Raw genomic sequence first — 17,524 nt, 5'->3', positions numbered from 1 at the left:
TTGTTTTGAATGAGTATTAATGATTGCCATTGTTGCCTTTGCCATCGATGTTGTTACATATCAGTGGTCATCCATTGTATTTGACTGACTGGCCCGTGGGCCAATCAGAATATGGGGGCGGGGCTTCACTGGTGTCGTGGGTGGAGCTTTGCTCTGTGTACCAGGAAATAGCAAAACAAAACTAGTCGTTTTAACTAAACATTGATGTAAAAACTATTGAACATCGACCATAACCCATCGATGGTTTATAAACATCGATGGCCGATGGCCATCCCTAATGAGAATTGCATCAACCAATCAGATGGTCTAATTTCCAAACTAATTTGCATAAGGAATTTATTTGCTCTCCATAACTTACTTAGGTCCTTCCTCATCCTAGTCTGATTGAAAACCTACAAAACCAGCCAAAGATGGTTGATAACAAGAGCATTCTTGACCAATTGGCTTCCTGGTTGAAGACTATTGCATGATGGTCCCATCAAAAGTAGTAAAATAGAAAACTTTTGACTGACAATACATAAACCAATCGGAATGGATTGTTTTGAATGAGTATTAATGATGGCCATTGTTGCCTTTGCCATCAATGTTGTTACATATCAGTGGTCATCCATTGTATTTGACTGACTGGCCTGTGGGCCAATCAGAATATGGGGGCGGGGCTTCACTGGTGTCGTGGGTGGAGCTTTGCTCTGTGTACCAGGAAATAGCAAAACAAAACTAGTCGTTTTAACTAAACAATGATGTAAAAACTATTGAACATCGACCATAACCCATCGATGGTTTATAAACATCGATGGCCGATGGCCGATGGCCATCCCTAATGAGAATTGCATCAACCAATCAGATGGTCTAATTTCCAAACTAATTTGCATAAGGAATTTATTTGCTCTCCATAACTTACTTAGGTCCTTCCTCACCCTAGTCTGATTGAAAACCTACAAAACCAGCCAAAGATGGTTGATAACAAGAGCATTCTTGACCAATTGGCTTCCTGGTTGAAGACTATTGCATGATGGTCCCATCAAAAGTAGTAAAATAGAAAACTTTTGACTGACAATACATAAACCAATCGGAATGGATTGTTTTGAATGAGTATTAATGATGGCCATTGTTGCCTTTGCCATCGATGTTGTTACATATCAGTGGTCATCCATTGTATTTGACTGACTGGCCTGTGGGCCAATCAGAATATGGGGGCGGGGCTTCGCTGTTCTCGTGGGTGGAGCTTTGCTCTGTGTACCAGGAAATAGCAAAACAAAACTAGTCGTTTTAACTAAACATTAATCTAAAAACTATTGAACATCGACCATAACCCATCGATGGTTTATAAACATTGATGACCGATGGCCATCCCTAATGAGAATTGCATCAACCAATCAGATGGTCTAATTTCAAAACTAATTTGCATAAGGAATTTATTTGCTCTCCATAACTTACTTAGGTCCTTCCTCACCCTAGTCTGATTAAAAACCTACAAAACCAGCCAAAGATGGTTGATAACAAGAACATTCTTGAACAATTGGCTTCCTGGTTGAAGACTATTGCATGATGGTCCCATCAAAAGTAGTAAAATAGAAAACTTTTGACTGACAATACATAAAGCAATCGGAATGGATTGTTTTAAATGAGTATTAATGATGGCCATTGTTGCCTTTGCCATCGATGATGTTACATATCAGTGGTCATCCATTGTATTTGACTGACTGGCCTGTGGGCCAATCAGAATATGGGGGCGGGGCTTCACTGGTGTCGTGGGTGGAGCTTTGCTCTGTGTACCAGGAAATAGCAAAACAAAACTAGTCGTTTTAACTAAACATTGATGTAAAAACTATTGAACATCGACCATAACCCATCGATGGTTTATAAAAATCGATGACCGATGGCCATCCCTAATGAGAATTGCATCAACCAATCAGATGGTCTAATTTCCAAACTAATTTGCATAAGGAATTTATTTGCTCTCCATAACTTACTTAGGTCCTTCCTCACCCTAGTCTGATTGAAAACCTACAAAACCAGCCAAAGATGGTTGATAACAAGAACATTTTTGACCAATTGGCTTCCTGGTTGAATACTATTGCATGATGGTCCCATCAAAAGTAGTAAAATAGAAAACTGTTGGCTGACAGTACATAAACAAATTGGAATGGATTGTTTTGAATGAGTATTAATGATGGCCATTGTTGCCTTTGCCATTGATGTTGTTACATATCAGTGGTCATCCATTGTATTTGACTCACTGGCCTGTGGGCCAATCAGAATATGGGGGCGGGGCTTCACTGATGTCATGGGTGGAGCTATGCTCCGTGTCCCAGGAAATAGCAAAACAAAACTAGTAGTTTGAGTTTGACATTGATGGTGTGAACCATCTGGTTCTCCCCCATCGATGTCAAAACTATTGAACATCGACCATAACCCATCGATGGTTTATAAACATCGATGGCCATCCCTAATGAGAATTGCATCAACCAATCAGATGGTCTAATTTCCAAACTAATTTGCATAAGGAATTTATTTGATCTCCATATCTTACTTAGGTCCTTCCTCACCCTAGTCTGATTGAAAACCTACAAAACCAGCCAAAGATGGTTGATAACAAGAACATTCTTGACCAATTGGCTTCCTGGTTGAAGACTATTGCATGATGGTCCCATCAAAAGTAGTAAAATAGAAAACTTTTGACTGACAATACATAAACAAATTGGAATGGATTGTTTTGAATGAGTATTAATGATGGCCATTGTTGCCTTTGCCATCAATGTTGTTACATATCAGTGGTCATCCATTGTATTTGACTGACTGGCCTGTGGGCCAATCAGAATATGGGGGTGGGGCTTTGCTCTGTGTACCAGGAAATAGCAAAACAAAACTAGTCGTTTTAACTAAACATTGATGTAAAAACTATTGAACATCGACCATAACCCATCGATGGTTTATAAACATCGATGGCCGATGGCCATCCCTAATGAGAATTGCACCAACCAATCAGATGGTCTAATTTCCAAACTAATTTGCATAAGGAATTTATTTGCTCTCCATAACTTACTTAGGTCCTTCCTCACCCTAGTCTGATTGAAAACCTACAAAACCAGCCAAAGATGGTTGATAACAAGAACATTCTTGACCAATTGGCTTCCTGGTTGAAGACTATTGCATGATGGTCCCATCAAAAGTACTAAAATAGAAAACTGTTGGCTGACAGTACATAAACAAATCGGAATGGATTGTTTTGAATGAGTATTAATGATTGCCATTGTTGCCTTTGCCATCGTTGCCTTTGCCATCGATGTTGTTACATATCAGTGGTCATCCATTCTATTTGACTGACTGGCCTGTGGGCCAATCAGAATATGGGGGTGGGGCTTCACTGGTGTCGTGGGTGGAGCTTTGCTCTGTGTACCAGGAAATAGCAAAACAAAACTAGTCGTTTTAACTAAACATTGATGTAAAAACTATTGAACATCGACCATAACCCATCGATGGTTTATAAACATCGATGACCGATGGCCATCCCTAATGAGAATTGCATCAACCAATCAAATGGTCTAATTTTCAAACTACATTGCATAAGGAATTTATTTGCTCTCCATAACTTACTTAGGTCCTTCCTCACCCTAGTCTGATTGAAAACCTACAAAACCAGCCAAAGATGGTTGATAACAAGAACATTCTTGACCAATTGGCTTCCTGGTTAAAGACTATTGCATGATAGTCCCATCAAAAGTACTAAAATAGAAAACTGTTGGCTGACAGTACATAAACAAATCGGAATGGATTGTTTTGAATGAGTATTAATGATTGCCATTGTTGCCTTTGCCATCGATGTTGTTACATATCAGTGGTCATACATTGTATTTGACTGACTGGCCTGTGGGCCAATCAGAATATGGGGGTGGGGCTTTGCTCTGTGTACCAGGAAATAGCAAAACAAAACTAGTCGTTTTAACTAAACATTGATGTAAAAACTATTGAACATCGACCATAACCCATCGATGGTTTATAAACATCGATGGCCGATGGTCATCCCTAATGAGAATTGCATCAACCAATCAGATGGTCTAATTTCCAAACTAATTTGCATAAGGAATTTATTTGCTCTCCATAACTTACTTAGGTCCTTCCTCACCCTAGTCTGATTGAAAACCTACAAAACCAGCCAAAGATGGTTGATAACAAGAACATTCTTGACCAATTGGCTTCCTGGTTGAAGACTATTGCATGATGGTCCCATCAAAAGTAGTAAAATAGAAAAAATGTTGACTGACAGTACATAAACAAATCGGAATGGATTGTTTTGAATGAGTATTAATGATTGCCATTGTTGCCTTTGCCATCGATGTTGTTACATATCAGTGGTCATCCATTCTATTTGACTGACTGGCCTGTGGGCCAATCAGAATATGGGGGCGGGGCTTCACTGGTGTCGTGGGTGGAGCTTTGCTCTGTGTACCAGGAAATAGCAAAACAAAACTAGTCGTTTTAACTAAACAATGATGTAAAAACTATTGAACATCGACCATAACCCATCGATGGTTTATAAACATCGATGGCCGATGGCCATCCCTAATGAGAATTGCACCAACCAATCAGATGGTCTAATTTCCAAACTAATTTGCATAAGGAATTTATTTGCTCTCCATAACTTACTTAGATCCTTTCTCACCCTAGTCTGATTGAAAACCTGCAAAACCAGCCAAAGATGGTTGATAACAAGAACATTCTTGACCAATTGGCTTCCTGGTTGAAGACTATTGCATGATGGTCCCATCAAAAGTAGTAAAATAGAAAACTGTTGGCTGACAGTACATAAACAAATCGGAATGGATTGTTTTAAATGAGTATTAATGATTGCCATTGTTGCCTTTGCCATCGATGTTGTTACATATCAGTGGCCATCCATTCTATTTGACTGACTGGCCTGTGGGCCAATCAGAATATGGGGGCAGGGCTTCACTGGTGTCGTGGGTGGAGCTTTGCTCTGTGTACCAGGAAATAGCAAAACAAAACCAGTCGTTTTAACTAAACATTGATGTAAAAACTATTGAACATCGACCATAACCCATCGATGGTTTATAAACATCGATGGCCGATGGCCATCCCTAATGAGAATTGCATCAACCAATCAAATGGTCTAATTTTCAAACTACATTGCATAAGGAATTTATTTGCTCTCCATAACTTACTTAGGTCCTTCCTCACCCTAGTCTGATTGAAAACCTACAAAACCAGCCAAAGATGGTTGATAACAAGAACATTCTTGACCAATTGGCTTCCTGGTTAAAGACTATTGCATGATAGTCCCATCAAAAGTACTAAAATAGAAAACTGTTGGCTGACAGTACATAAACAAATCGGAATGGATTGTTTTGAATGAGTATTAATGATTGCCATTGTTGCCTTTGCCATCGATGTTGTTACATATCAGTGGTCATACATTGTATTTGACTGACTGGCCTGTGGGCCAATCAGAATATGGGGGTGGGGCTTTGCTCTGTGTACCAGGAAATAGCAAAACAAAACTAGTCGTTTTAACTAAACATTGATGTAAAAACTATTGAACATCGACCATAACCCATCGATGGTTTATAAACATCGATGGCCGATGGTCATCCCTAATGAGAATTGCATCAACCAATCAGATGGTCTAATTTCCAAACTAATTTGCATAAGGAATTTATTTGCTCTCCATAACTTACTTAGGTCCTTCCTCACCCTAGTCTGATTGAAAACCTACAAAACCAGCCAAAGATGGTTGATAACAAGAACATTCTTGACCAATTGGCTTCCTGGTTGAAGACTATTGCATGATGGTCCCATCAAAAGTAGTAAAATAGAAAAAATGTTGACTGACAGTACATAAACAAATCGGAATGGATTGTTTTGAATGAGTATTAATGATTGCCATTGTTGCCTTTGCCATCGATGTTGTTACATATCAGTGGTCATCCATTCTATTTGACTGACTGGCCTGTGGGCCAATCAGAATATGGGGGCGGGGCTTCACTGGTGTCGTGGGTGGAGCTTTGCTCTGTGTACCAGGAAATAGCAAAACAAAACTAGTCGTTTTAACTAAACAATGATGTAAAAACTATTGAACATCGACCATAACCCATCGATGGTTTATAAACATCGATGGCCGATGGCCATCCCTAATGAGAATTGCACCAACCAATCAGATGGTCTAATTTCCAAACTAATTTGCATAAGGAATTTATTTGCTCTCCATAACTTACTTAGATCCTTTCTCACCCTAGTCTGATTGAAAACCTACAAAACCAGCCAAAGATGGTTGATAACAAGAACATTCTTGACCAATTGGCTTCCTGGTTGAAGACTATTGCATGATGGTCCCATCAAAAGTAGTAAAATAGAAAACTGTTGGCTGACAGTACATAAACAAATCGGAATGGATTGTTTTAAATGAGTATTAATGATTGCCATTGTTGCCTTTGCCATCGATGTTGTTACATATCAGTGGCCATCCATTCTATTTGACTGACTGGCCTGTGGGCCAATCAGAATATGGGGGCAGGGCTTCACTGGTGTCGTGGGTGGAGCTTTGCTCTGTGTACCAGGAAATAGCAAAACAAAACTAGTCGTTTTAACTAAACATTGATGTAAAAACTATTGAACATCGACCATAACCCATCGATGGTTTATAAACATCGATGGCCGATGGCCATCCCTAATGAGAATTGCATCAACCAATCAGATGGTCTAATTTCCAAACTAATTTGCATAAGGAATTTATTTGCTCTCCATAACTTACTTAGGTCCTTCCTCACCCTACAAAACCAGCCAAAGATGGTTGATAACAAGAACATTCTTGACTAATTGGCTTCCTGGTTGAAGACTATTGCATGATGGTCCCATCAAAAGTAGTAAAATAGAAAACTTTTGACTGACAATACATAAACCAATCGGAATGGATTGTTTTGAATGAGTATTAATGATGGCCATTGTTGCCTTTGCCATCGATGTTGTTACATATCAGTGGTCATCCATTGTATTTGACTGACTGGCCTGTGGGCCAATCAGAATATGGGGGCGGGGCTTCGCTGTTCTCGTGGGTGGAGCTTTGCTCTGTGTACCAGGAAATAGCAAAACAAAACTAGTCGTTTTAACTAAACATTAATCTAAAAACTATTGAACATCGACCATAACCCATCGATGGTTTATAAACATTGATGACCGATGGCCATCCCTAATGAGAATTGCATCAACCAATCAGATGGTCTAATTTCCAAACTAATTTGCATAAGGAATTTATTTGCTCTCCATAACTTACTTAGGTCCTTCCTCACCCTAGTCTGATTAAAAACCTACAAAACCAGCCAAAGATGGTTGATAACAAGAACATTCTTGAACAATTGGCTTCCTGGTTGAAGACTATTGCATGATGGTCCCATCAAAAGTAGTAAAATAGAAAACTTTTGACTGACAATACATAAACCAATCGGAATGGATTGTTTTGAATGAGTATTAATGATGGCCATTGTTGCCTTTGCCATCGATGTTGTTACATATCAGTGGTCATCCATTGTATTTGACTGACTGGCCTGTGGGCCAATCAGAATATGGGGGCGGGGCTTTGCTCTGTGTACCAGGAAATAGCAAAACAAAACTAGTCGTTTTAACTAAACATTGATGTAAAAACTATTGAACATCGACCATAACCCATCGATGGTTTATAAAAATCGATGACCGATGGCCATCCCTAATGAGAATTGCATCAACCAATCAGATGGTCTAATTTCCAAACTAATTTGCATAAGGAATTTATTTGCTCTCCATAACTTACTTAGGTCCTTCCTCACCCTAGTCTGATTGAAAACCTACAAAACCAGCCAAAGATGGTTGATAACAAGAACATTTTTGACCAATTGGCTTCCTGGTTGAATACTATTGCATGATGGTCCCATCAAAAGTAGTAAAATAGAAAACTGTTGGCTGACAGTACATAAACAAATTGGAATGGATTGTTTTGAATGAGTATTAATGATGGCCATTGTTGCCTTTGCCATTGATGTTGTTACATATCAGTGGTCATCCATTGTATTTGACTCACTGGCCTGTGGGCCAATCAGAATATGGGGGCGGGGCTTCACTGATGTCATGGGTGGAGCTATGCTCCGTGTCCCAGGAAATAGCAAAACAAAACTAGTAGTTTGAGTTTGACATTGATGGTGTGAACCATCTGGTTCTCCCCCATCGATGTCAAAACTATTGAACATCGACCATAACCCATCGATGGTTTATAAACATCGATGGCCATCCCTAATGAGAATTGCATCAACCAATCAGATGGTCTAATTTCCAAACTAATTTGCATAAGGAATTTATTTGATCTCCATATCTTACTTAGGTCCTTCCTCACCCTAGTCTGATTGAAAACCTACAAAACCAGCCAAAGATGGTTGATAACAAGAACATTCTTGACCAATCGGCTTCCTGGTTGAAGATTATTGCATGAAGTAAAATAGAAAACTGTTGGCTGACAGTACATAAACCAATCGGAATGGATTGTTTTGAATGAGTATTAATGATGGCCATTGTTGCCTTTGCCATCGATGTTACATATCAGTGGTCATCCATTGTATTTGACTGACTGGCCTGTGGGCCAATCAGAATATGGGGGCAGGGCTTCACTGGTGTCGTGGGTGGAGCTTTGCTCTGTGTACCAGGAAATAGTAAAACAAAACTAGTCGTTTTAACTAAACATTGATGTAAAAACTATTGAACATCGACCATAACCCATCGATGGTTTATAAACATCGATGGCCGATGGCCATCCCTAATGAGAATTGCATCAACCAATCAGATGGTCTATTTTCCAAACTAATTTGCATAAGGAATTTATTTGATCTCCATATCTTACTTAGGTCCTTCCTCACCCTAGTCTGATTGAAAACCTACAAAACCAGCCAAAGATGGTTGATAACAAGTACATTCTTGACCAATTGGCTTACTGGTTGAAGACTATTGCATGATGGTCGCATCAAAAGTAGTAAAATAGAAAACTGTTGGCTGACAGTACATAAACAAATCGGAATGGATTGTTTTGAATGAGTATTAATGATGGCCATTGTTGCCTTTGCCATCGATGTTGTTACATATCAGTGCTCATCCATTGTATTTGACTGACTGGCCTGTGGGCCAATCAGAATATGGGGGCGGGGCTTCGCTGGTGTCGTGGGTGGAGCTTTGCTCTGTGTACCAGGAAATAGCAAAACAAAACTAGTCGTTTTAACTAAACATTGATGTAAAAACTATTGAACATCGACCATAACCCATCGATGGTTTATAAACATAGCTTTGCTCTGTGTACCAGGAAATAGCAAAACAAAACTAGTCGTTTTAACTAAACATTGATGTAAAAACTATTGAACATCGACCATAAGCCATCGATGGTTTATAAACATCGATGGCCGATGGCCATCCCTAATGAGAATTGCATCAACCAATCAGATGGTCTAATTTCCAAACTAATTTGCATAAGGAATTTATTTGCTCTCCATAACTTACTTAGGTCGTTCCTCACCCTAGTCTGATTGAAAACCTACAAAACCAGCCAAAGATGGTTGATAACAAGAACATTCTTGACCAATTGGCTGTCGTTTTAACTAAACATTGATGTAAAAACTATTGAACATCGACCATAACCCATCGATGGTTTATAAACATCGATGGCCGATGGCCATCCCTAATGAGAATTGCATCAACCAATCAGATGGTCTAATTTCCAAACTAATTTGCATAAGGAATTTATTTGCTCTCCATAACTTACTTAGGTCCTTCCTCACCCTAGTCTGATTGAAAAAATACAAAACCAGCCAAAGATGGTTGATAAAAAGAACATTTTGACCAATTGGCTTCCTGGTCCCATCAAAAGTAGTAAAATAGAAAACTGTTGACTGACAGTACATAAATCGGATGGATTGTTTTGAATGAGTATTAATGATTGCCATTGTTGCCTTTGCCATCGATGTTGTTCCATATCAGTGGTCATCCATTGTATTTGACTGACTGGCCTGTGGGCCAATCAGAATATGGGGGTGGGGCTTCACTGGTGTCGTGGGTGGAGCTTTGCTCTGTGTACCAGGAAATAGCAAAACAAAACTAGTCATTTTAACTAAACATTGATGTAAAAACTATTGAACATCGACCATAACCCATCGATGGTTTATAAACATCGATGGCCGATGGCCATCCCTAATGAGAATTGCATCAACCAATCAGATGGTCTAAATTCCGATTGGTTTATGTACTGTCAGCCAACAGTTTTCTATTTTACTACTTTTGATGCGACCATCATGCAATAGTCTTCAACCAGGAAGCCAATTGGTCAAGAATGTTCTTGTTATCAACCATCTTTGGCTGGTTTTGTAGGTTTTCAATCAGACTAGGGTGAGGAAGGACCTAAGTAAGTTATGGAGAGCAAATAAATTCCTTATGCAAATTAGTTTGTAAATTAGACCATCTGATTGGTTGATGCATTTCTCATTAGGGATGGCCATCGGCCATTGGCCATCGATGTTTATAAACCATCGATGGGCTATGGTCGATGTTCAATAGTTTTGACATCGATGGGGGAGAACCAGATGGTTTCACACCATCAATGTCAAACTCAAACTACTAGTTTTGTTTTGCTATTTCCTGGGTCACGGAGCATAGCTCCACCCATGACACCAGTGAAGCCCCGCCCCCATATTCTGATTAGCCCACAGGCCAGTCAGTCAAATACAATGGATGACCACTGATATGTAACAACATCAATGGCAAAGGCAACAATGACCATCATTAATACTAATAAAATAATCCATTCCGATTGGTTTATGTACTGTCAGCCAACAGTTTTCTATTTTACTACTTTTGATGGGACCATCATGCAATAGTCTTCAACCAGGAAGCCAATTGGTCAAGAATGTTCTTGTTATCAACCATCTTTGGCTGGTTTTGTAGGTTTTCAATTAGACTGGGTTGAGGAAGGACCTAATTAAGTTATGGAGAGCAAATAAATTCCTTATGCAAATTAGTTTGGAAAATAGACCATCTGATTGGTTGATGCAATTCTCATTAGGGATGGCCATCGGCCATCGATGTTTATAAACCATCGATGGGTTATGGTCGATGTTCAATAGTTTTTACATCTAAGTTTAGTTAAAATGACTAGTTTTGTTTTGCTATTTCCTGGTACACAGAGCAAAGCTCCACCCACGACACCAGTGAAGCCCCGCCCCCATATTCTGATTGGCCCACAGGCCAGTCAGTCAAATACAATGGATGACCACTGATACGTAACAACAGCGATGGCAAATGCAACAATGGCCATCATTAATACTCATTCAAAACAATCCATTCCGATTGGTTTATGTACTGTCAGTCAACATTTTTCTATTTTACTACTTTTGATGTGACCATCATGCAATAGTCTTCAACCAGGAAGCCAATTGGTCAAGAATGTTCTTGTTATCAACCATCTTTGGCTGGTTTTGTAGGTTTTCAATCAGACTAGGGTGAGGAAGGACCTAAGTAAGTTATGGAGAGCAAATAAATTCCTTATGCAAATTAGTTTGGAAATTAGACCATCTGATTGGTTGATGCAATTCTCATTAGGGATGGCCATCGATGTTTATAAACCATCGATGGGTTATGGTCGATGTTCAATAGTTTTGACATCGATGGGGGAGAACCAGATGGTTCACACCATCAATGTCAAACTCAAACTACTAGTTTTGTTTTGCTATTTCCTGGGACACGGAGCATAGCTCCACCCATGACACCAGTGAAGCCCCGCCCCCATATTCTGATTGGCCCACAGGCCAGTCAAATACAATGGATGACCACTGATATGGAACAACATCGATGGCAAAGGCAACAATGGCAATCATTAATACTCATTCAAAACAATCCATTTCGATTTGTTTATGTACTGTCAGCCAACAGTTTTAAATTTTACTACTTTTGATGGGACCATCATGCAATAGTCTTCAACCAGGAAGCCAATTGGTCAAGAATGTTCTTGTTATAAACCATCTTTGGCTGAATTTGTAATTTTTCAATCAGACTAGGGTGAGGAAGGACCTAAGTAAGTTATGGAGAGCAAATAAATTCCTTAAGCAAATTAGTTTGGAAATTAGACCATCTGATTGGTTGATGCAATTCTCATTTTGGATGGCCATCGGACATCGATGTTTATAAACCATCGATGGGTTATGGTAGAAATTCAATAGTTTTTACATCAATGTTTAGTTAAAACGACTAGTTTTGTTTTGCTTTTTCCTGGTACACAGAGCAAAGCTCCACCCACAACACCAGTGAAGCCCCGCCCCCATATTCTGATTGGCCCACAGGCCAGTCAGTCAAATACAATGGATGACCACTGATATGTAACAACATCAATGGCAAAGGCAACAATGGCCATCATTAATACTCATTCATAACAATCCATTCCGATTGGTTTATGTACTGTCAGACAACAGTTTTCTATTTTACTACTTTTGATGGGACCATCATGCAATAGTCTTCAACCAGGAAGCCAATTGGTCAAGAATGTTCTTGTTATCAACCATCTTTGGCTGGTTTTGTAGGTTTTCAATTAGACTGGGTTGAGGAAGGACCTAATTAAGTTATGGAGAGCAAATAAATTCCTTTTGGAAAATAGACCATCTGATTGGTTGATGCAATTCTCATTTGGGATGGCCATCGGCCATCGATGGTTATAAACCATCGATGGGTTATGGTCGATGTTCAATAGTTTTTACATCAATGTTTAGTTAAAACGACTAGTTTTGTTTTGCTATTTCCTGGTACACAGAGCAAAGCTCCACCCACGACACCAGTGAAGCCCCGCCCCCATATTCTGATTGGCCCAGAGGCCAGTCAGTCAAATACAATGGATGACCACTGATATGTAACAACATCGATGGCAAAGGCAACAATTGCCATCATTAATACTCATTCAAAACAATCCATTCCGATTTGTTTATGTACTGTCAGCCAACAGTTTTCTATTTTACTACTTTTGATGCGACCATCATGCAATAGTCTTCAACCAGGAAGCCAATTGGTCAAGAATGTTCTTGTTATCAACCAGCTTTGGCTGGTTTTGTAGGTTTTCAATTAGACTGCGTTGAGGAAGGACCTAATTAAGTTATGGAGAGCAAATAAATTCCTTATGCAAATTAGTTTGGAAAATAGACCATCTGATTGGTTGATGCAATTCTCATTAGGGATGGCCATCGGCCATCGATGTTTATAAACCATCGATGGGTTATGGTAGATGTTCAATAGTTTTTACATCAATGTTTAGTTAAAACGACTAGTTTGGTTTTGCTATTTCCTGGTACACAGAGCAAAGCTCCACCCACGACACCAGTGAAGCCCCGCCCCCATATTCTGATTTGCCCAAAGGCCAGTCAGTCAAATACAATGGATGACCACTGATATGTAACAACATCGATGGCAAAGGCAACAATGGTCATCATTAATACTCATTTATAACAATCCATTCCGATTGGTTTATGTACTGTCAGACAACAGTTTTCTATTTTACTACTTTTGATGGGACCATCATGCAATAGTCTTCAACCAGGAAGCCAATTGGTCAAGAATGTTCTTGTTATCAACCATCTTTGGCTGGTTTTGTAGGTTTTCAATTAGACTGAGTTGAGGAAGGACCTAATTAAGTTATGGAGAGCAAATAAATTCCTTATGCAAATTAGTTTGGAAAATAGACCATCTGATTGGTTGATGCAATTCTCATTAGGGATGGCCATCGGCCATCGATGTTTATAAACCATCGATGGCTTATGGTCGATGTTCAATAGTTTTTACATTGATGGGGTAGAACCAGATGGTTCACACCATCAATGTCAAACTCAAACTACTAGTTTTGTTTTGCTATTTCCTGGGACACGGAGCATAGCTCCACCCATGACACCAGTGAAGCCCCGCCCCCATATTCTGATTGGCCCACAGGCCAGTCAAATACAATGGATGACCACTGATATGTAACAACATCGATGGCAAAGGCAACAATGGCCATCATTAATACTCATTCAAAACAATCCATTCCGATTGGTTTATGTACTGCCAGTCAACAGTTTTCTATTTTACTACTTTTGATGGGACCATCATGCAATAGTCTTCAACCAGGAAGCCAATTGGTCAAGAATGTTCTTGTTATCAACCATCTTTGGCTGGTTTTGTAGGTTTTCAATTAGACTGGGTTGAGGAAGGACCTAATTAAGTTATGGAGAGCAAATAAATTCCTTTTGGAAAATAGACCATCTGATTGGTTGATGCAATTTTCATTTGGGATGGCCATCGGCCATCGATGTTTATAAACCATCGATAAGTTATGGTCGATGTTCAATAGTTTTTACATCAATGTTTAGTTAAAACGACTAGTTTTGTTTTGCTATTTCCTGGTACACAGAGCAAAGCTCCACCCACGACACCAGCGAAGCCCCGCCCCCATATTCTGATTGGCCCACAGGCCAGTCAGTCAAATACAATGGATGACCACTGATATGTAACAACATCGATGGCAAAGGCAACAATGGCCATCATTAATACTCATTCAAAACAATCCATTCCGATTTGTTTATGTACTGTCAGTCAAAAGTTTTCTATTTTACTACTTTTGATGGGACCATCATGCAATAGTCTTCAACCAGGAAGCCAATTGGTCAAGAATGTTCTTGTTATCATCCATCTTTGGCTGGTTTTGTAGGTTTTCAATCAGACTAGGGTGAGGAATGACCTAAGTAAGTTATGGAGAGCAAATAAATTCCTTATGCAAATTAGTTTGGAAATTAGACCATCTGATTGGTTGATGCAATTCTCATTAGGGATGGCCATCGGCCATCGATGTTTATAAACCATCGATGGGTTATGGTAGATGTTCAATAGTTTTTACATCAATGTTTAGTTAAAACGACTAGTTTGGTTTTGCTATTTCCTGGTACACAGAGCAAAGCTCCACCCACGACACCAGTGAAGCCCCGCCCCCATATTCTGATTTGCCCAAAGGCCAGTCAGTCAAATACAATGGATGACCACTGATATGTAACAACATCGATGGCAAAGGCAACAATGGTCATCATTAATACTCATTTATAACAATCCATTCCGATTGGTTTATGTACTGTCAGACAACAGTTTTCTATTTTACTACTTTTGATGGGACCATCATGCAATAGTCTTCAACCAGGAAGCCAATTGGTCAAGAATGTTCTTGTTATCAACCATCTTTGGCTGGTTTTGTAGGTTTTCAATTAGACTGAGTTGAGGAAGGACCTAATTAAGTTATGGAGAGCAAATAAATTCCTTATGCAAATTAGTTTGGAAAATAGACCATCTGATTGGTTGATGCAATTCTCATTAGGGATGGCCATCGGCCATCGATGTTTATAAACCATCGATGGGTTATGGTAGATGTTCAATAGTTTTTACATCAATGTTTAGTTAAAACGACTAGTTTGGTTTTGCTATTTCCTGGTACACAGAGCAAAGCTCCACCCACGACACCAGTGAAGCCCCGCCCCCATATTCTGATTTGCCCACAGGCCAGTCAGTCAAATACAATGGATGACCACTGATATGTAACAACATCGATGGCAAAGGCAACAATGGCCATCATTAATACTCATTTATAACAATCCATTCCGATTGGTTTATGTACTGTCAGACAACAGTTTTCTATTTTACTACTTTTGATGGGACCATCATGCAATAGTCTTCAACCAGGAAGCCAATTGGTCAAGAATGTTCTTGTTATCAACCATCTTTGGCTGGTTTTGTAGGTTTTCAATTAGACTGGGTTGAGGAAGGACCTAATTAAGTTATGGAGAGCAAATAAATTCCTTATGCAAATTAGTTTGGAAAATAGACCATCTGATTGGTTGATGCAATTCTCATTAGGGATGGCCATCGGCCATCGATGTTTATAAACCATCGATGGGTTATGGTCGATGTTCAATAGTTTTTACATCAATGTTTAGTTAAAACGACTAGTTTTGTTTTGCTATTTCCTGGTACACAGAGCAAAGCTCCACCCACGACACCAGTGAAGCCCCGCCCCCATATTATGATTGGTCCACAGGCCAGTCAGTCAAATACAATGGATGACCACTGATATGTAACAACATCGATGGCAAAGGCAACAATGGCCATCATTAATACTCATTCAAAACAATCCATTCCGATTGGTTTATGTACTGTCAGTCATCAGTTTTCTATTTTACTACTTTTGATGGGACCATCATGCAATAGTCTTCAACCAGGAAGCCAATTGGTCAAGAATGTTCTTGTTATAAACCATTTTTGGCTGGTTTTGTAGGTTTTCAATTAGACTGGGTTGAGGAAGGACCTAATTAAGTTATGGAGAGCAAATAAATTCCTTATGCAAATTAGTTTGGAAAATAGACCATCTGATTGGTTGATGCAATTCTCATTAGGGATGGCCATCGGCCATCGATGTTTATAAACCATCGATGGCTTATGGTCGATATTCAATAGTTTTTACATTGATGGGGTAGAACCAGATGGTTCACACCATCAATGTCAAACTCAAACTACTAGTTTTGTTTTGCTATTTCCTGGGACACGGAGCATAGCTCCACCCGAGACACCAGTGAAGCCCCGCCCCCATATTCTGATTGGCCCACAGGCCAGTGAGTCAAATACAATGGATGACCACTGATATGTAACAACATCAATGGCAAAGGCAACAATGGCCATCATTAATACTCATTCAAAACAATCCATTCCAATTTGTTTATGTACTGTCAGCCAACAGTTTTCTATTTTACTACTTTTGATGGGACCATCATGCAATAGTATTCAACCAGGAAGCCAATTGTTCAAGAATGATCTTGTTATCAACCATCTTTGGATGGTTTTGTAGGTTTTCAATCAGACTAGGGTGAGGAAGTACCTAAGTAAGTTATGGAGAGCAAATAAATTCCTTATGCAAATTAGTTTGGAAATTAGACCATCTGATTGGTTGATGCAATTCTCATTAGGGATGGCCATCGGCCATCGATGTTTATAAACCATCGATGGGTTATGGTCGATGTTCAATAGTTTTGACATCGATGGGGGAGAACCAGATGGTTCACACCATCAATGTCAAACTCAAACTACTAGTTTTGTTTTGCTATTTCCTGGGACACGGAGCATAGCTCCACCCATGACACCAGTGAAGCCCCGCCCCCATATTCTGATTGGCCCACAGGCCAGTCAAATACAATGGATGACCACTGATATGAAACAACATAGATGGCAAAGGCAACAATGGCCATCATTAATACTCATTCAAAACAATCCATTCCGATTTGTTTATGTACTGTCAGTCAACAGTTTTCTATTTTACTACTTTTGATGGGACCATCATGCAATAGTCTTCAACCAGGAAGCCAATTGGTCAAAAATGTTCTTTTTATCAACCATCTTTTGCTGGTTTTGTAGGTTTTCAATCAGACTAGGGTGAGGAAGGACCTAAGTAAGTTATGGAGAG

This window comes from Crinia signifera, chromosome 8 (genome assembly GCF_055691185.1).
Source record: "Crinia signifera chromosome 8, ASM5569118v1, whole genome shotgun sequence".
Taxonomy (NCBI): Eukaryota; Metazoa; Chordata; class Amphibia; order Anura; family Myobatrachidae; genus Crinia; species Crinia signifera.
This window is presented reverse-complemented; position numbering follows the sequence as displayed.